Below are 21,513 nucleotides of genomic sequence, written 5' to 3'. Positions count from 1 at the left end.
GTGACAAATGGAGTGGTGAAAACTGCAACTCTCCCCATCCCTTATCATCCTTACGCCAGTTGCGTAATGGTTAAATAGATACCTTCTAATCTTGCACTAACTAATTCCCTGAGTAAAATTCAGCATGTACTTTCGAGCAAAAACATTTTCCGTGACAATTTCTGTCTATGGTATAGGGTCCACAATAAGCTGTTGTTGTTCATTTAATAGGCAGTATAAAATTGAAAGTAGTTTATTCCTAGATCCACAAAGCTATGTAAATACCTAATACTTGCTTAATTTACTTGAAGTTAGGTACTTACGTGCCTTGTGGGGTCTGGCTCCTAGTATTTGCTTTCTTCTGAGTATGTGTGATTTTCTATAATTAGATTACAAGGAAAATGGAGATTTGAGATCTTTAGACAACAGAATGAGAAATTTTGTGGTTGGCTTTGCATGCTGATATGCTATACTGGTGCAGGGACTCTTATTCATATCATTAGGAATTCAGACGTTTATTTGATATCTCAATAGTCTGAATATACACAATATAATCACAGACAGAGTAAACTAAATAAAAAAGTAACTGCTAATTTACTGGTAAGACTTTATTACCATAAAATTGATTAATGTTTACATTTGTGAAGTTTTAGTTCTTAGTATTAAATTGGCTGTGGATGGTTTTAATTTCCGATTAATTCAACAAAAACTGTATTACTGTAGAAATGTTAGTCTTGCCTTAGAAATCTGAAAAGGCAAACATTTATATGATGTGATATGTGTGTTTAATAACTAAATAGAACACTGCTGAACTGCTGAGATAAGTTAAACAGGATCAGTTTAGAACACCATCTTGTTATTCATTCAGGTCTTCACATTTTGGAGGCTATCAGTTATGCAATTTCAGATTATATAATTATGAGAGACATTAATAAGAGCCTGAATCTTATTGTGAAACAACTGCAGTTCAATTTTTTTGGCTGATTCTGCTGAATTACATGGCTACAAAGGAGTCTGGCATCCTGAGCATCAATGACAATACGGTAAATAAATTGATAGTATGAGATACATTTTAGAGCAAGGACTGTGCAACATTAGTTTTATAAAATTAATCCTCCTCTAGTTTCTCTGGCTGAAGATTTCATATACCTCTCAAAAAAAGAGTAGGAGGTAAACCACATAGATCTTATTTTCAGGCTGTCTTCCTCTCATTCTCATGCCTCCTATCTGTGCACAGGTCAAAAGAAAGATTGATTGACTGATCCTGATATGGTTTTCTTTGTTCACTTTTTCTACAACTTTAGAGACACCTAAGGCTCAACAAAATTTGGTGCATACCATTACTTTAGGGATATCAATCAAGGTTTCAGATATTTTTATCTAAATCTGAACTTGTGACTTATGTTTGTGATTTGTCATTTTGGACAGCTGTCTAAAGTAGGCTTTAGAATTAGCATGTAGAAAACTAGAATTAGACAAGGAGTGTCCCTGTAATCAAAGATATTGTATATACAAAAAGACTGAGACTTCATTGCTAGATCAACTAAAGTTTTCTGTGGCCATAGTGTATGGTAGCATATAAATCCAATATTCTGTTGACCTTTTTGCAATAAACCTCTATCCCTTTTTTACTTACAATTCTATTAAGCTGAATGTGACACTCCAGTCTTATCCTTTTCCAGATCCTATTTATGCATGCAGAAAATATCTGCTCACTGTAAAGATAAAGAAAAAAAACATGGGATATGTGGTCTGTTTTTTTATTTTTGGTTTTATTTTTGGTTTTAGTTTTAGTTTTAGTCCAGGATGCTGATGTGTCAGTTAAGACCGGATAAGGAGATTCAGCAGCATGAAACTTTCTCACTCTTGGATCGTCTGGGCAGTGAGGCACTGGAAATAACTTTTGCTTTTTGGATGGGTAATAAATAAGCATGTAATTAACTCTATTCGAGTTTAATTTCAGGTGACTTTGGGAAAAAGGCCGATAATTGGATTTCCATGTGTTCCAGCATGAATTTGGCCAAAAACCAGATATCTGAATTAGTAAACAGAAAACAACTGTTCTTTGCAACAGAGAATTTTCTGATTTTAGCAGTTTAAGAAACATACTGAAATGATGAGATACTCTCTTTTTTTATTTCATTGACTGGGCTACCTCAAGTTCTTTGTGTCCTGATTATTTAATTTAATAGATAAGGTGAATAGATGAATGTGCTGATCTTTGTGAAGTCAATTTGGAAAGTGGTTAAATATGGTACTTAATAAGCAGTCATGGTTTAATTTGCTCAATTATGCTGATGAAAGGGGGTTGGTGGGAAGATAAAACTGTGTGGACAAGACCTATATCTATGTGATTATAGGTTTTCCAGGACATTCCTGGGACAAGGCAGTTCTTTGTCATATGTGTAAGTATCAAGCTGTGTCAAATAATTGAAATGGCACTGGAATGCCCTAGCAAGATACAGAAGCCAAGACAGGAAGCTTGATGTGGTTGGGTAGGGCTTGGAGCAGACAATTAACCAGTCCAAGCAGTGTGGTTATAGGAAAGGAGAGCACTCGGACCATATTGACTATGCCAGTATGGATTGTGGACAACATAACATTATGTCAAAGCAGACTGCAGTCACTGGCCCTTTGATTCCCCAGCAAGGGTGTTCAGAGTTGCTTGCACTGATATTGCTCAGAAAAATTGTTCTTCAATGCTCATCAACCATATCCACATAACAGAGGACTTGGCTGTTGTCTTTTCTTGGATCTGATAGTTGTCCTGTGGCATTAGAACACAGATATTTTTTTATTATGAAGTTTGTTTGGGTTTTAATTTATTTATTGGACTCCCCACCATCCATTCCACCCTTTCTTTTTCCCCTTTTTTTTTTCCTCTTCAGTGCTTGGCAGAAATACAATTGGGCAAAATAGCAATTTCACAGCATGAGTATAATATTCAGGATGTGTTTTGCCTGCTGTGAGTTATGAAGTGATAGTATATGAGGGTATCCAACAGGCTTATTCCTGTGGAAAACCTGACATACATTTAACACTAATTTTTAAAGAACCAGATGAGGGAACACAACAATGTCCTTGATACAACTTCTGTTTTCCTTCTCAGATAAGCACAGAAAGAATATAAATGTAATTTCTGGTAGCATTCTACAAATATACTATATAAAGTGATTTTCCGCTTTTTACAGCAGTGTTTCAAGATATGACTCATTTAAGCATATTTAGCTACTGTACTGTATTGTTGGAGCTCAGATATTTTTGAAGCACAAGGAAAGTCTTTTTAATGTTCTTTGTTTCTATAAATGTCAAATGCACAGTTATACCAGTGTGCATGCTGGAAAACAGTCTTATACTCAATAAAATATATTATCCATAGCGTGCCTCTCAATGTATTAGGCAAAGGGAAATACGGTGTAAAGTAGCCTCTTGTTCTAGGTTCAGTAGATTATAATGAAGTGTGAAGCTCTATTTGATTATGGTGAATTGTAAAGCTCTATTTGATTATGCGTAACTCATGAGTTAATCTATTTAAAGTGGACTGATTTAGATCAACAAATAATAGTTGACATAACTGTGAAAAAAACCCACAGACCTGTGGACATCATTCTGGTTAAGCTGACCTTTCCCTCTAGCCAGAGAAACTCTATAATCGTGTCTTCATCATATTAGGGTCCTCCCATAGGACAGATCACAAGTTTAGTGAGCAGCAGATGTGCGTTGAATGCATTAAATACAAGTGATAGATGCTGTGGGTCCCTATATGTCCTGCAGGAAAGAAAATGCAAAGCATGACAAGGAAATGCCAAGGGAATGAAAGAGAAGCTGCAAACTCTGTAGTGCCTTGTAGCATTCCATTAAATAATTTTTCCAGAGTTGTATATAGAGATAGTATGTAAGTCATCTGTATATTTTAGGAATATTTAAAGACAATCACATATTAATGACCATTTTGGTTCACAAAATTAATCTGTAATTTTTTTCTAGTTTTGTTCATTTTGAAGACTTTGTTGTCTATATGTTTTCTTACTGATACAATTACAATTGTCAAATAATTAAAAAATAGTATTATAATGTAAAGCTATATGCCTTTTGATTTTTAACTTGGATTTTGAAAGACTTCGGCATGGTTTCCTTGATATGTGTATGTATTGAGAAGGTCAAACAGTTGAGATTAGACAAGGAAAGTGCAAACACAACTTTCTTACAAAACACAACAAAAAAATTATTAAGTAAAACCAGTTCATGTATTTCCCAAGATCAAAAGCATGTGTTATAGATGCAATAAAATAAATGCCTGTAAAATTTTTTACAAGTTATTATACAATCCAGGCCATTATCTGAATACATTTCTTGGGAAAAACATCACATATTCTCCAATATATATTCATTTTATACGTCTCCATACACGTGCCTATGCAGACACACATAAGTGTGTCTAATTGGTACACAAAATCAAAGAGTTATAGAATAGTTTCAGTTGCAAGGGTCCTTTAAATATCACCCAGTCCAAACACCATGCGACAAGTAAGGACTTTTCTTATTTATTTACTTTTCTTACGATACTTTCCTGAATTGTCATACTCTATGGTGTCATTTGAAAAAAACTCTTTTAGTTGAATTCACCTTAGAAACTTTCAAGAAATATTCATCAGGTAGTCAGCAGTAGTACCTTACTGTTCATGAAATCAACCCTCTTATGCTATGACAGATAAAACATCTGATTTATTAATACTATTTTGCTAAATTCTTGAAACATATCTTTCATCTGTGGCAGATCTCAGGAATTTTGAAAACTATGAACTTTTTTTAAAGGCAAAAAGCCTTCAGGAGAGCTGATTTTGGTCTGACTAAACGATCTCCAGAGGTCCCTTCTCACTACAGCTGTTCCATTATACAGAAATGTTGTAATTTTTAATTTTTAAATATTTTTAATTTTTATGAGGATATCGCAAAGTAGAAACTAAATAAAATAGAAATATTTGTAAGATTTTTTTTGTCTAATTCAATAAAGAATGAAAATAAAGTATTAATGCAGGTTTAGAAGGAAAGAAATTTTTTTAAAACTGTGCTCACTTTTAAAAAGTGATCGAACAAATTTAAATAACAGTCTCTAAACTTTATAATTTAATTTTTTATTTCATTTGAATTTTCATGGAAGAATAAAGACATTAATTATTTATTAACTTAATTATTTCTAAAGAACTACACACCTTAAGGTTTTTCATAACAAGTACAGTTTTCTCAAGCAAAAAATGGCTCGGAAAAAAATTTTGCAATTTTATCAAAATTGTAATGTTCTGAAACATTCATTGATAGTCTCATGTTATCTAATGGGGAAAGTACTTAAAGCTAGGATACTCCTGTCTAAGCAATAAAGGGACTTGGACATGTTTCTTGCTGTTATAATTGCAGGGAGGAGGATTCTAGAATACAGTGTGTAGGGAGATTGTATTTATGCCGCAGATGGAGGATGCAAAGTAGTAGTATAGCAGTTCCAGAAGCAGGCTTGTTTAAGCCAGTTCTTGCACAGCTGTTCCTGGGTTGGTAAAGCCAAATTTGATTTTAAGGCTTATTTCAAGCTCAAGAGCTGTACTTTATGCTTTTTTTTTTTTTTTTTTCTGTCAGGTTAAGACTTACTTGATTTAGAGAAAGAATGTGGAGGAATCTTTGTAGGCAGAAACTTGGCAAGGGTCTCAGGCAGCCACCATATAGGAAAGAAATAAGAGTCTGTATAAATACAGCCTGACTGTACAGGACTAAGAATAGAAGTCATAAAAAAGAAAAAAACTAAAACTAAAAAAAAAATAAAAGAGAAAAAACTAAAACTAAAAAAAAAATATTTTTTTTTCTTATTTATGAACAAGAAAAATGAGAACAATTATTTTTGTGACTTTTTTCACTTCAGAGATAAAAAATTGTAAAATTTGGTATAAAACCTAAGATATTACAATCTGATTCTTTGCTTCAGCATTTCTTGATGCCAGAAGTGTTCTTACTTCATGCTTTTGTTCTTCTTTGATGTACTACTTTATGTTTTCAGCGGAACATTGATTCAAATGAGTATAGTGGAGCATGCAATTTAGTCTAAGAGTTGCTCATTTTTTTGTTTCAGCTTTTGGCAAAAGAATTTTTAAAAAGAGCATCTTATTTATTGACCATAATGACCAGACAGGTGGTACATTCAGGTGGTGTATTTTAGAAGAAACAGGAAAGTACATTTCTGTTCTTTATCTCATAATAGCTTAGGGGAGTATATCTCAAAGGACTATTAGGTCTACTTTATGAAACAGTGTAGTTTTTATTCTCTCTTGAATCAGATTAAAATCAAAGCAGACAAACATAGGCAACTTCTCTTTAAGTCTGTTCCAAGAATTTGCCATTCAAATGGTTCACTTCTAGCATTAAGCAAGACATATAAACACTTCAATGGCTCGATGTCTTTTTAATTAAAGTTTAATTATCTTCTATTCTCTTCACTTGTTGCAGATGAATGGATACGTGTAGTTTTTTTTAGGATGTTTGAGGATTGCGCACATTGGCTTTAAGAGGAAACACTCAAAAAATTGGCAAGCAAGCTGTAGAAGCAGAAAAATAGGCAATCGTGGCTGGTTTAAGGATGCAAGAAGAACACAAAATCTGAGTAGGCAAGAAAGACAAGACCAACTAGCAAATAGTCAACACTGTGATCATAAGCAATGTAATTTTGATGCTATTTTGATGTGGACAAAGACAAAATGCCCTCCAGAAAGAGAAAGAACATTTTTGAACTTGCAGAAGACAAGATAATTTTGGCTACTAACTTTGAAATGAAGGATTTAAAAACAGTGCAAGAAAACACAGGAAAAAACTAAGAATTTAACAAGGCTGTAGCCGTCTTCACTGTTAGATCCTTTATTTCTTTTTTTAGTTATTTTTTCCCAGTCTTGTGAAGGAAAAGCTACCAGATCTGACTAAAATCTGTATATCCGTCGGAAAAAAAAATATTCTTGAAATAAACATATTTTTTATGCAGATAGTTTACTGGGACCTTAATGCCTGGCAAACATAATTTCATGATCTTGTAAACTAAGGTAATAAATAATAAAAGAGTGGAAACAACAGTATGCATGTTGAACTGAACAGTAAGCTGCAGGAAATTATAAAAAGTAATTACTGCTGTAATTTTTTTCACTATAGTGTAAATACAGTCATGTTCAATAAAAGTTTATTAATAAAGTGTGTTGACCAGGTGAATGTGCCACAAATATTGCAGTTTATTTATGATCTGTTTTAATTTTCAAAACAAAGCAAGAATTAAGTGACCTGAGTACTGTATTATGGGCAAAAAGGCTGATAAGTAACTGTAAAAGCTAAAGTAAAACAGAAATAAGTGACTGCTAGAAATAATGTCTGTTAGAAAGTGTTTTCTCGTCAGCTAAGAGGAAAAGAAAAAGGATGGTTCCATTGACTGTTAATTGTTGGAAAGCTGTGAACCAGGCACGCAGATCCAAACTTTGCAGATCAAATACTCCAGTAATGACAGGGGAAGCTTAACAAATAAGAATGGAAAAGTCCTAAGTATCATGCACAGCTTAGCCATCCACATCTAGAAATATTTATTCAAAGTGGAACAGAAGTAGAATAAAGCTCTAACGTTATGTGGCACGAACAAGGATCATGGACTTTCCTGAATAATAAAGGCAACCAGGGAGCATGGCAGCAGGCCAGAGCTGATCAGTCCCGCTTCCTAAACCAGTAATTAGTTTCAGCACAGCACTGCAAAACAAAGCCGTAGTACTCCCTTTTTCAAAATAAGCCTTTTGGTGCAAATTTTTGGTTCTCTGCTGTGTACTGTAATACGCAGAATAGATGGGCCATGAGAGGAGCTGGTGTGGCTAGCAAAGCCAAGGAGCGCCCAGGGCAGAAAGCAGCTACTCTCTACAAATGCATCAGATGTTTAAACATCCAAAATGGAAAATAATTGTGTTAGATAGCAGACAGTACTTGCATAGAAATAGAAGTACTTTCTGACTGTAGAAATCTCATTATGGAGACTGGGAGGATGTTCCTAGCACTGGCTGACTTTGAATCTTGAAATAGCTCCCGGCCAGCACTGGGGAAGCAAGAATCACATCTCACTTTTGCAGGAAATTTTCTTGCCTTGAAAAGACATCAGGCTTGGTTCTGTCCTCAGAGTCTATACCATTTTTCCCTAAAATTTCTTGAGTAAATCCTTTATTGAAATGCCTTCCTGTTATTTCATTTAACTTGCTTTTAATCCTAAAATCTAATTCTAAAATCTAATTCTAAAATCTAATTCTAAAATCTCTGCCTGTTTCCATAATGCTTTCTTTACAATCTGTTTCAGGAAGACACTTCATACAAGGAGAAATTGTATGTTGGGAGTTAGATTTAGACCCCAACAGAAAAGGATAAACTTTATCTATAGAAAAAAGAAGTAGAAGTCAGACTTCAATTTAGTATGACAGCACAATCATTGAATGCCTCAGTAATGTGGTTTTGAGAACAAATAGAATTGCGGGAACAGAGACATAGAAAATGAAACTATAATTAAAGAGAAAAATCAGAGATCTGGAGACCAAATACCAGCTATCTCATTTGCAGCTAATTTTTGGCAGAAGTTCAGATTAAGTCAAATGATGCCATTCCTTCCAAAAGATTATTTAGTTTAGATTTTCTCTCCAAACCATAGCTAGAAACTGTTGTTTTCCTGTTGATTCTGTCATTTACCTAGAGTGTATGCAGAAATATTGCCCTGTTTGACTTCAGAAAATTTGGTCAGTGAAATAAAGCTATGACACTTGTCTAAACAAAGCAACTGTCAGATCGTATCACAAGCTCCTTCTAAATAAAGAGCTGCAGTACTCCGAATTTGTTTTTCTTTAATGAACCCAAACCTTTCCACTGTTATTTTTCATTCTTTCTAAAAACACTGGAAAATGCAATACATTACTCAACAGTGACCTAGCATGTCCTAAGGTGCATATCTTATTGATGTAAATAAATGAGATTCTAGTCTACCCAAACGCTGATGTTTGGATTTTATAGAAATAGTGTTTGCTCTGAAAGTTGTCATTAGTACAATGATTATTTTCCCTGGAGTCTTTGACAGTAATCTGGATGACCACTGCTAGCAGCCTTCTTAATAATAGTAGATTCACAGGACAGTTAAACTATTAGATTCTGGAGTATAAGGAGGAAATAATTAATAGTTTAATGTTTGCTGTTTTCTCTGTTTTACTCCAGTATATATTTTTCCTTCCGTTGAAAGAAAGTGGCTGAGAAGTGCATTAGTTTCATGCTTGCATTAATGCAAAACTCAGCTCTTAAATTACAGTTGAAACTCCAGTATTACTTGGTATGAAATTAAAATGAACCAGACACTGAGAATTTTCAATTATTATAGCAAAATAACATAAAAATGTACATCTTACAGTGCTCAGAGCTTGAAAAAATGCTGTAGATTTCCTGCGCTGTTAGTGTAAACTGTCTCTTTGTCTTTCTTCCTGGATATCAGTCTTGGAAACTAATACACATGTAAATTCTATTTCCCTTATTTCTGCCTTTAGGTGCTATCCAGTGTTATTTTACCAACAGGAATTCATTTTAAAAAGGTCACTGACTTAATTAAGTAGTTTTCAATGTTTATGTCCATATCTTCCTTTGAAAAATAGATTTACATTAACTAGGTATTCATCAGTACAAATTAACTGGAAATATTAAATGCCATCTCAGTACACAAGAAAAAGAGATGAAAAATGTGCTGTTACTGCTTTGGAGGGGAAAAAAAAAAAAGAGCAATGTGCTGAATTAGTGAGAAAGAAAAACCAAAAACATTTGTGGCTTGGACATCCAAGAAGCCTAGATGGATCCTAGTGATTGATCCTCCCTGCTGTTTTTGGAAGCTAAGCAGGTAGGGTAGGTTTTGACAAAAGTTCCATCCCTTGTTAGAATGTATGCATTACGTACATTATAAAGCTAACAATTCTGGGATGTTTGAGTCATATAATGAAAAAAAAACAAACCTCCAGACCTGCATTGGCTTTCTCCACGTTTAAATACATCTTTGTAAAGACTAGCTGGCAACACCGATTCTCTAGCAAAAACAGATAACAAGAAACTTGAGAGATAAAAGGGGGTTGATTTCTGAAATTGTTACTCATTCAGAGGAGGAAGTTAATTATTGGAAGTCTACAGTCCATGGTTGTTTCACTGCTTTTTGTATTTTTATATAGCAAATAAACACATAGGCCATTCAGGCTGTCTAGCATTGAGAAATCAAATGAAAGAAAAAGAACAAAAATGTCAATGCATACCCCAGAGTTTCTTTCTCAAAGAAACTTACTTAGTGTTGAAGTACAGTTGAAAACAACATAATTCTGATGATTAAGATATGTATCGGAGCCAGCTTGGGACAATAAAATCCAGAACTACTCAATCTGTTGATATAGAGAGTTTGTATTTAATTCTTCTATATGGAATTAACTTTTTGTGTGCAACAGATACTTCAGACAGTTAACAAGTTCTGTTCATAAGAACTACTTTTTCGGATCTTTTGACAAGATATCAGAGTCCAATACTGTTCAACCAAGTTTTTTAGATATTCCATGCATGAAGGGTGTAACGTTTAATATGAAATTTACTTAATTTAAGATATTTTATATTACAGGGTATTTTTGCTTTAGCAGACTGATACAAAATATATAGAAGACAATATAAATGTAAGTTACACTTAGCTAAGCACAGTTCGATCTCAATACCGATGTGACTCAGATAATAGTTAACATTGGAAGGGACTTCTGAAGGTCATGTGGTTCGAGACCCTTTTCGATCACAGCCACCTGGCACCCATTAGCCAGGACCATGTCCAAATGGCTTTTGAATATCTCTAAGGATGGAGGTTCTACAACCTATCTGGGCAATCTATGACAGTGCTTAGACACTCCTATGAAAGCGTTTCCTGATGTTCAGGAGAAAGCTCCTTTCTTTCCACTTATTATTCCCTGTTCCATGTCTCTTGTTGTTCCATGTCCCCCATCTTATTGAACAATGGGCTCACATTTTCCCTAGTCGTCCTTTGTTCAGCTGTGTCCTTAAAGACATGCTTCTTGCAGGTTTTGACATCCTCAGCCAGATTCAATTCCATTTGGGTTTCTTTGTTCATCTATGCAAGCCTCCTGGCTTTTTTTGCCTGACTTCGTATTTTTTATGATGCACTGCTTCCCAGCTTGGAGGAGATAATCCTTGAAAATTAACCAGCTCTCTTGCTGTCCCCTCTCCTCCTGGGCTTTATCTCATGGGACTCTTTCAAGCAGATCCCCGAGAAGACAAAGACTGTTGTCCTGAAGTTCAGAGTTGTGAGTTTGCTTTTTGCCCTCCTCCTTGCCCTCAGGATCCACTGTCTCAAGATCACTGCAGCTGAGCCTGCCTTTGATTTCCACATCCGCAGAGAATTCCTCATTGTTGGTGACAATGACATCCACCAAAATACCTCTCCTCATTGGCTTCTCTACCACTTGAAGAGGAACTTATCATTAACACACTCCAAGAACCACTTGGATTGCTTATACCTTGATGTGTTGTCCCTCCAGCAGGTTTCGGATTGGTTAGTCTGACCAGGACCTGAGAATGAAAGGCTGTTCCCATCTGTGTGTAAAACACCTTATCCATATGTTCTTCCTGGTCATAGTGGCTTATAGGAGATGCTATCTTTAGGCATCCTTTCTTTAACCCCAACCCACAAGCTCTCTGTTGTTTCCTCACAGATCCCCCAGCAGAGCTCAATGCACTACAGATCCTCATTCATGTAAAGGACTGTTACGGCTCCTTTTTTTCCCCACTTTGTCTTATGCCTCTCCATTGCAACAGTCCAGTCATGACTGTCATCCCACTGTATCTCCATAGCCTCAGCAAGGTTGTAGCCCTGCAACCGCACACAGATCTCTCTTTGTGTTTATTCCCCCTACTTTGTACATTAGTGTACAGGAACTTTGAATGGGCGCACCAAACATCCCATTGACAGTCTCTGTAATATATTCACTGAAATGATGCTGGATGTCCACAGCCACTGGGAAGGAATACATAGATTGAAGCCGGTTTATGCCCATTGCTTTCATCAAAACGCTTTTGTAATATAGTTTTCATATTCTCTGTTGGACTGGGTCACATATTCACATCCTCTTCCACTAAGCTGTCCAGGCTAAAACAGGGAGACATTCACACTCTTTTAATGAACTCATGGAGGAATGTTTACACCACCAGCTGATCCACTCAGCTGACATAGCTTTTTATCTAAAGTAAAGACTAACCTCCGGCAGCCTTTGTGTTGAGATGAAGTCAGCTTCTTTGTAACAGCTACCGTCAGTCACACCTGGAGTTATTCTTTGAGCTTCATGGGCACACCATCTTTGCCCATCTCCGCTGACCCTTCTTTCATTTTAGGGATTTATTGGTAAGTTACACAAGGGAGAAGCAGTTTCTGTACATTTGTAATATAGAAAGAAACTCGCTAGATTACAGGCTTAAAATTTGTCAGATTATGTACTTCAAAAAGTATTTTTTTTAAATTGCCAGTAAAGACTCTGATACTTTGAAACTTTATACTTCTAGAGTAGAAACTGCTTCCCCCCCTTTGAAAATTATTTTTTTCAGTAGTGTGATTGAAGTACTAATTAGTTAACACAGTAACAGATCAAGACAACAGACCCTTCTGCTGACTTTTACTGAAATGTGAAATTATTGCATTTGCACAGCAGTTCCTGAGATATAAAACACATGTAATTTGCAGGTGATACACAATGCTTTCAACAAATTTAGTACTTTGAAATTTATGGCGCAGTTTAGGTATATAGTTCAAGTGAGAATAATGGATGGAAAATACATAGAGATTAGTGGCATTCCATTTATTGAATTAAATCATCATCACAAAAAATCTCAGAACAAATAAACTTAATTTGGACTGAAGTTGAGAAAGCAATTTCTATGCATGTAGGTACAGTAATTAGGGAGATAACTAAGCATGCGACACGTGGCATTCTGTGGCATGTAAATCACAGAAATTTGGTAAGTCTCCTTGAATGATTTTAATTAGTTTGACTTTGGGTCAAGAAAGAGGAAGTAGATAATTGGTTCTGTGTTCATGTACAGCTGGATTAGTCTACTGACTAAAGCTGCCATACAGCTGTGCGTGACCATATAGTTTGGTATTGCTAACTGCTACAATGGTTTGTATTAAGAAAAGCTAAGCATGACAAAGCAAACATATCTCTTGCCCTTCTGTTTCTTCTCGTGCTAGAGTATTAAGAATAATCTAAGCTCTGGAGACAATTAAATAAGCAGATTTAAGTGTATCATATAGTTGAAGTCATTATCTCTTTTCCATATTATTTTTACACCTGACTTCAGAGCCATTTCCATCACTTCACTGTGGGACCAGAGTCAAGCCTAAATTGATTTGGGTGTACAAACGTGATCTTCCTGCAGGGGACTGAGAACTGCTGACTTTGACTTATTTACTTTTGCCAGAAATAGTCATGTTTGTCACTCCACTTTACACGGTTAAATTTCTGTTTTCGCTTGGTCATACGACTGAGATTATGGAACGAACTTATTGACATTAAATCTTACTTTTGGCTTTGACACTACAAGTTCAAATAGTGTTTATTTTTTAACTCATGCCATCTATAACAATAGTGTTTGGAATGTCTAAATGGTAATTGAAACACATCAAGGTTGGATGCCAAGGCTGCTAAAGGACTCTGTTCAAGTTATGGTTGATTAACCAGAATGTTCCCACAACAAGCCTAAAACACCACTGGAATTTTCTTCTTAGAAAGTTATAAACAAAATAAATTCATATGAGATATTTGATCCTTCCTTATAAATTGCTGAGAATTTTATATTTCTAACTAATTTCCAACTTTGATATCTCTACTTTACAATACATTTCTGACATTTCCAGATCATGAAAGACCAAAGCTGATGGTTAAGAGCAGAAAAAGTTTTATTAAAACAGTAAAACAAATTAATATTTTGTTAGACATAGATAACTCTATCTAGTGTGAAATGAAACAAATCATTATGCTGTAGAAATATATTTTTCCTGTTTAACTAGGTCTGTGTCTGTTCACAGTCTTTAAAGTATATGTTCTAATCCTGGAAAGATGTGCTTGACTTTATGCACCTGCATGACTAACATCACAGGCACTTGTGTGTGTAAAGTAAAATATGCACAAAAATATTCTGGGCTTCAGTGTAGTTAAAGATATGAGAAAGCAATGCTCTCCTGGCTGCAATGAATTAGGACACTTCTGAATAATAAGTAAGTTGATAAAAAAAATCACATAACTAGGTGAATAATTATCGGATGATTTGATTTTTCAAAAATTCAAATTAAAATAAAAAGTATAAATTCAGCTGACCCTGGCTTTAAGGGGGAGTATACATAACTGATGCTTATTTTTAACTTCCTTAGAGTAACACAGACACGTATCTCACACAGCTTTATTACGTATGCATAAACTATGAAAAGGACATTCAGATATATATTTTTAACTTTATCTCTCACTGTCTTTCATATAAGAACCACATTCGGTTCTCACTTTGTGAGCATTTACGCATTGCTGAGGCAGGGTTATATAGTATTACCCTTGTGTCTATAGCAAATTTTGCCAAAATTCCAACCGTTACTCCAGGGCAGCACAAGTTCACCTAAGGTTTTACCTCATATGTCACAGTCTGATGCAGATGTCTCAGGTACTCAAGTGTCTCAGATGGCACTAACTGCTTCTGTTTAGGTCCTTGAAATACCACCTGACAAATTTCAACAGATGATATATTAGCTGCAGTGTGCAAGTTCAAGATTCACACTGAATAACTAAATATCTGTAACAAATTATAGTCTGCAAGATATCTTAAGTAAGAACAAATGTGTCCAATCTTAGCAAAAGGAGGAAAAAGATTTTTGAAACTGGGAAACAGGACAGCAGAGGAGATTTTAGACCAGGTGATAGGAAAGAGGAAAAGATTCTGGGGAAGAAGCCAACAATTGATCTGCTAGTTATTAATATTGTTAGATATGGAATTCAACACAACTGTAACTCTTTCTCCTCAAAATGTTGTACCTAGAAATGAACTAACAAGATTTTTGGCAGGGAGGACAAAAAACTTGGCAAAGCAAAAGATTGAGATGGAAGGTAAATCTCTTTCAATCTCTTTTTCCTGTTTTTCAAAAATATAATTTTAATTTTGCGTTTTTTAAAAAATATTTGTCATTTTCTAGCAGGATTTGTCCTATATTGCTTCACTCCATTTTTTTCTATGTGTATTGAGATAACAGTACACTTTTATATCATAAATCTGGGCTTTCAGAGTTATTTCACATAAGATGTTAGTATTTATTGAGCCTCAACAGTGTGTTTTGTGCATAGTATCTGCCCAGAGGAGTCTAGAGTCTAGCTGGGCTCAGACAAAACAATTTGGAGATCAAAGTAAAAGACCAAATTGCAGCAGAAGCCTGGGGTTCTAGGATAATTTGCCTGCATCAGTAATGCAAATGGCCGGGAGCTGGTTTGAAGACAAGACAGGAAAAGGTTTATAAAGAGGTACATGTAGTTTACTGAACAAGAAAGGAGGTTAGTGTGTCAGCACTACTGTTTATTTCACATTTGCAACAAGCACCTTGATTTTTGACAATCTTCCATCAGTTGTGGTTTTTTGATTGCATGCTTATTGAATTTTTCACCATTACATCACATTTTCTATCATGTGTGAAAAAATACTTCTCTATTTTTTGCTTCTTCTTTGAAATCTCTTCAAAAGGTTTATAGAAACCCTGATCACCTGCAGATAAAGGTGTGATAATCCCTAATGTGGTGCTTGGACCATTGCCTCCGTTCTGCCTATAACACTCTTGCTATGATCATGTGGCCTTCACACTTGATTTCAGTACTCTGCCTCTTCAAGCAACAATTTATCTTTCTTTAAAAATAAGGAAAGAAAGTTCATTAATTCTTGACACGGACTACCAGATATTGCACTGCAGAAAGACCCAGTAATAATAATCAAATCAGAAAGTAAAAGCAAAATAATTTGGGTGTGGACATTTGCCTAGTAAGGAAGTAGCAGGTAGTATTAGAGAAAAACACTAGCAATGTCAACAAATCAAAAGAATCAAACAGATCATTTTACCAAAAAATAATAGAAGGAAGATTGTCTTTGTTTTTTTTTTTTTTTTAAAGGGTAGACGTACAACTGATAAACAACAATAACAGTTCACAGATGCTTTTAGTAAAATTATAATCTAACCTGGACAATTTAAGAATGTTGTTGAATAACTGCACATCATTCTAGTTAAAATTTATTCCTTTTTGATATATTCCTATTTCCTACGTTTGCTAACAGTATGTAACAGACCTTTAATTTAAACGTTAGCTAAATTCTCCATGTAGAATGTTTGAGGGGCGGGGACAATTTTACAGGGAAAATAAGAAAAAATGCTATACTTTTTTTTTTTTTCCCATGGTGTGAAAGATTTCTTTGGCAAGGGTGAATCACAGTAGCATGTCTTTCCTTTCACGAGACTTGAAAAGAAAAGAAAAAAGAAAAGAAAAGAAAAGAAAAGAAAAGAAAAGAAAAGAAAAGAAAAGAAAAGAAAAGAAAAGAAAAGAAAAGAAAAAAAATACGAAGACAGAACCTGTTTGAGTGATGTAGTAGAAAGTGAGAAACAAATATATGGGAACCTTTTTTTATGAGAATAGCAATTGCAGTAAATTCATTAAGTGATATCTGTGCATCTATCTTTTCTTGCTGTTTATAACTTCGTACACATTAGATTACTCTAAAGCACAGTTAATAACATTAAAATGGAATCTGTGAAACAGTAGGATACATAGGAGTGGGCATTATTAACCCTACTTTGGGCCTGCCACATCAACACAATTTAAAAAACAGAGAAACATCAATAATTCAATTTTACATATGGTAATTTGAGTCTCAGTGCAGGGAAGTAATTTGCCTGAGATTGGTTTCTAATGCAATAGACAAATGACAAGTCAAAGTCGGGCCTCTCAAGCCTCCATTACGGGTGTATGATCACATCTCTTGAATTATTAGATAGACAGTAAAATCATTCTAGCCAATTAGTGCCTTCTAAGGGCTGATCTGTCATCCAGTCCCTGTTTGGGAAAAGATCATGCCAAGTGGCTTTGTATAATTGACTAATGAAAATCTATATTCAAGTAGCTGTATACCTTGTATTTTGCCACTTTTTTTTTTTAATGACTCATTCCCTGAAAACACTTCCAGAGGAATAGTTCAAACAAGCAAACAAACAAGCTGACTTCCATAGGAAACTATACTCGTGGATTCCTAGATGATTTTTTACAAAAACCTTCATACAGGTTAAACTGTCCTCACACAAATTCAATATATAAATATTAAATTTTACAGTACTGCAGAGAGGTCATAATGCAATAGTTTTCAAGGGTTTCTAGGAAAAAAAGCCCAGCATTCTGGGGTATACTTATACAGGCTGCAATTTTATATGTACTATCTAGAGCATCTGCATGCCTGAATGCTCAGTTTATTTGTACACACAGATCACTGTGGATGTATTATTTCCTTGTGCTGGGAAACCAGCGATGCTAAGTGATAACCCAATAGCTTAATTCATCCTTGTCAACTTATAAATTTGTTTAACTTTGGTTTCAAGATCTCCACACGTTATGCAAAAAGAAAATTATTCTGTCTCAAACTAATAGGAAAACTGCTGTTTAAAGGTACTGGTCAATTTATATAAAGATACTATTGGCAGTATATCTATCAAATCAGTTGGATGACATTCTTCTTTCAGTTACACAACTGTAATTCTGATTCTACTGACATCAGCCCAATTGACTTATATTAGAATTGACTGTTAGACTCAGGCTTACACCTTGTTAAAATCTGTTTACACTCTTTTATGTATTACCTTGAAATTGCCACTGGAAGTCTGAGACAGTGTAATTTATTAACTGAAATGTCAAAAAAGAGAAGTTAAAGCAGCTAAAAGAAGGCAGTATGAATATTTGAATGGAAAAGAGACCTATTCTTAATATAATTGTCCTTCCCTCTAGAAGATCTGTACGTACCTGACCAGAGTAGATTCCATTATATTCACGTGTTGGTAAGGAGGTCAAAGAGAGTCTGCAGTTGATGAAGCCTGAGTGAATGTAATGGCGGTTAATTATGCCCCTTTTCACAGTCTCTCAGCTGAATTTTGCGGTATTTTTGTTTTGTCTAATGCACAAGGTATAAAGTGCACATGTGTTTACATTTCCTTTGAAGTGCTGCTTTATGCAGCAAAAGGGATTATTTTTGCCTTTGTACATACTGTATACTTACATTTATGGTAACGGAGCCACCCATGCTCTCAACCCTTGCTCTTCCCTCATTTGTCATATGGCACACTTGTTCAGCGGCTTGGAAAATCCACTGCCATGTGTTATACAAAAGAAACGTTAATGGGAAGAACAACAGGTTCTAAAGCAAGTGAATGCCTGTTTGGAAAATGGAATTATTTCAGGACAATGGGGATGGAATTCTGCAGTTTGCTTCTCTGTGTTATGAGGCCACGAAAAAGCTGCGTAAGAGCAGTGTTGGAGACCTCTGTATTTTTACCAAGAGTGAATAGAACACATGACCCTTGCTTTTAAGGAAATGTCATTTCTGTGATGTGCTGCTAGCTACTATCGCACATCTCCAAGGTGACTTTTAATGCAGTCTCTCACAGAGCTAGGTTATGTGCTGAAAAGAGCAGCACCTTACAAAAGGCTTAATGATTGGGGAAGTATTTTCTCAGCTGACAGAAGGGCCACATACCATCATTTTCAACCTGCAGCTATAAAATGATCTTCTCTAACAGAACTCATGGCATGTGTGAATCTGGTTACCAGAAACACGTTTCTCTCTTATTTTTGCACTCAGGATGAAAAGTGAAATGTGAGCTAATAAAACCTTGTGGTAGCTCAGCTGGAAAGTCTGAGGTCTGATTTAGGTCAGGAATGAGGATTCATCACTTCAGAGTTCGCAGTTAAGCAGAGTCTGAACATTTGATTCAAATACAGACTCAGGCAAATTTATATGTTTCTTTGATTAATGTATAATAGCTGAAAACACTAAATAATGGATATGGGTTTATTTTTTTATTTATTTGTCTAGTTCTGTGGTTGTATAAAGCACTTCAGAAATAGAAGATATGCTGGAGGTGTATCCATTTCACTTAGAAATAATACTGAAAAAACCCCTAAAAAATAGTATCGTGCTATATGGGTTTGCAATCTCATATATTTTAACTCAACTTTTCTTCTGGTTTCAGAGCATTAGTGTTTTGTATTTATGTTGTAATGTGATGAAGTGTTTTCACAGTGGTATATCAATACAAGCTACATTAGGTTATTAAGAAAAGGATGTTTTGGTGCAGAAAGTAAATAATAAATGTGGATTTAGTGACCTCAGATAAAGAGGCTTCTTATCTCACTGGAATCCTTAAGTATTTTCTCCACATCTAGCAGGGAACAGATCATTGAGTCATTAAGACGGGGGCAAGGGGTAGGCGAGAAAAATAAACAGAACTCCAGAATATAGTAATTCATGATTCTTTCCATCAGTAGTTGCCAAAATAATTTCTAATGAGAAGACGTATGGGGAAACTGATGAAGGACAATAACTATTGCTAACCGTCTTTTCTGTACTTTGGTCCCTTACTCCTTTTTTTAGCTAAAAAGTACTTCATTAGGAGTGGAAAATAAAGGAAAATCAGAAGAGTCAAAACACTAGATGAATACCTGAAGAATGAAAGAGAAAAGGACATCAACAACAGAAAATTATGACTTCAGATGCTTACAGTGAGCTCCTGCAGCAGTGACTTAGCCTGGTACTGCAACTGCTCTTTACCATACAGAAGAAGCAGATTTCAGGATAATCAGTAGAAAAAAAAAATTCTAAAACATGGAAAGAATGTGAAATTGTATTTGTAATGAACAAATAACTAGAGAAATCTCAAAGAAGAAATAGGGGACGTATCTGAAACAAGAATACCATTAGTGTTCATCATAAAAAAATAAATTTATTTGACTTATCTTCCTTTTTGAAGATACCAAATTTAATTATGTTTTTAGTGGCCTTTAGAAGACATTTCAGTTCTGTCACTGCTTGACTCATTAGTTGTAGTCTTTTTCATTAGTAGGCAAGCAAAAGCTAGAGTAGAAGGGAAATATTGTTAATAGCTAAACATGCCAATTTTCCTATTATTCATAAACACAATGTTTATACACTTTGAATCCTGTGAACAGCTGATGCTTTCCAGCCATTAAGAGGAACTGATTGCTTAGGACTCCTTTTAGACGAGACATTAGGAAGAATTTATTCACCATGAGAGTGGTGAGACACTGGAACAGGTTGCCCAGGGAACTTGTGGGTACCCCATCCCTGGAGGTGTTCAAGGCCAGGTTGGATGGGGCCTTGGGCAGCCTGATCTAGGGGGAGGCAGGGGGGTTGGAACTAGATGATCTTTAAGGTCCCTTCCAATCCTGACTATTCTATATTAAAGATGTCCCCTAAAAGTATGGCACTATTGAAAGGTTTTCCAAATAGCATAATTTCTCATACAAGTTGAGAAAGAAGAACAAGTTCCAGTTAACAAAAAAGTGTGAGAATGGTGGCATATAAAACTAAAACCAACCATAAAGCTGCTGTATCTGTGTTGTAAACCATAAAAAACTGCTAGTATGGACATTGTTTTTAGGTTACTCTTAAAAGATTTTCAGGTACCTAACAAAATAAAAATCAGTGGAAGTGAAATATAAGGGAAAAATATTTCTTTCTCTAATAGATTAATAGTTTTGCATTAGTATCTTTTTCTTCAGGAGAAGATTGGAACAGTACTTTTCTTTCCTTTGTAATATAATCTATACTTTATATTACATATTCTGAGGTTATTATGCATGTCTTCTCGATAACCTGTGCTAGTACTCAGACTTTCAGTTTCTTCAAGTGGGTTTTTATCTGCCGTCTATCAAGCTGTCCCATTGTGTATGCCTGATGACTGCTGTCCTGCAGAATGAAATAAAATAAAATAAAGAAAAATATCCCCAAACTAAACCTCAAGTCTTTCATATATGCTAAAAAGAGATTTAGAACTTCGAAAAATATTTCAAAGAAGTAGTCTTCTTTAGTTGTTAATGGATGCTATTTCAGTTCTTAATAACTCTGCTTTAAGGTATAGCTTACCTTAGAGGAAAAAGGATCATGGAAAAAGGAGTCTAGCTTAGATTAGTTACTCCAGCTAATAGTAAACCAGGTAGTTTGGCCATGTGTGGTAAATTAGCCATGAAAACAACAAGCTCCTTTTAGACTAATGTTCATTACTTCTTAGTAACCCTGTAGAAATGTTATCTTGGGATAAGGAACCGTTTTACAGTTCTGTGTTTGCACTGAACAACAGGAGTTTGGCTGAAAATTGATGTTAAGTGTGAGAGTTAAGCTACTTGTGTT

The sequence above is a fragment of the Cuculus canorus genome, chromosome 1 (assembly GCF_017976375.1).
Source record: "Cuculus canorus isolate bCucCan1 chromosome 1, bCucCan1.pri, whole genome shotgun sequence".
NCBI classification, from domain to species: Eukaryota; Metazoa; Chordata; class Aves; order Cuculiformes; family Cuculidae; genus Cuculus; species Cuculus canorus.
The sequence above is the reverse complement of the archived record's forward strand: the minus strand, read 5'-3'. Positions refer to the sequence as shown.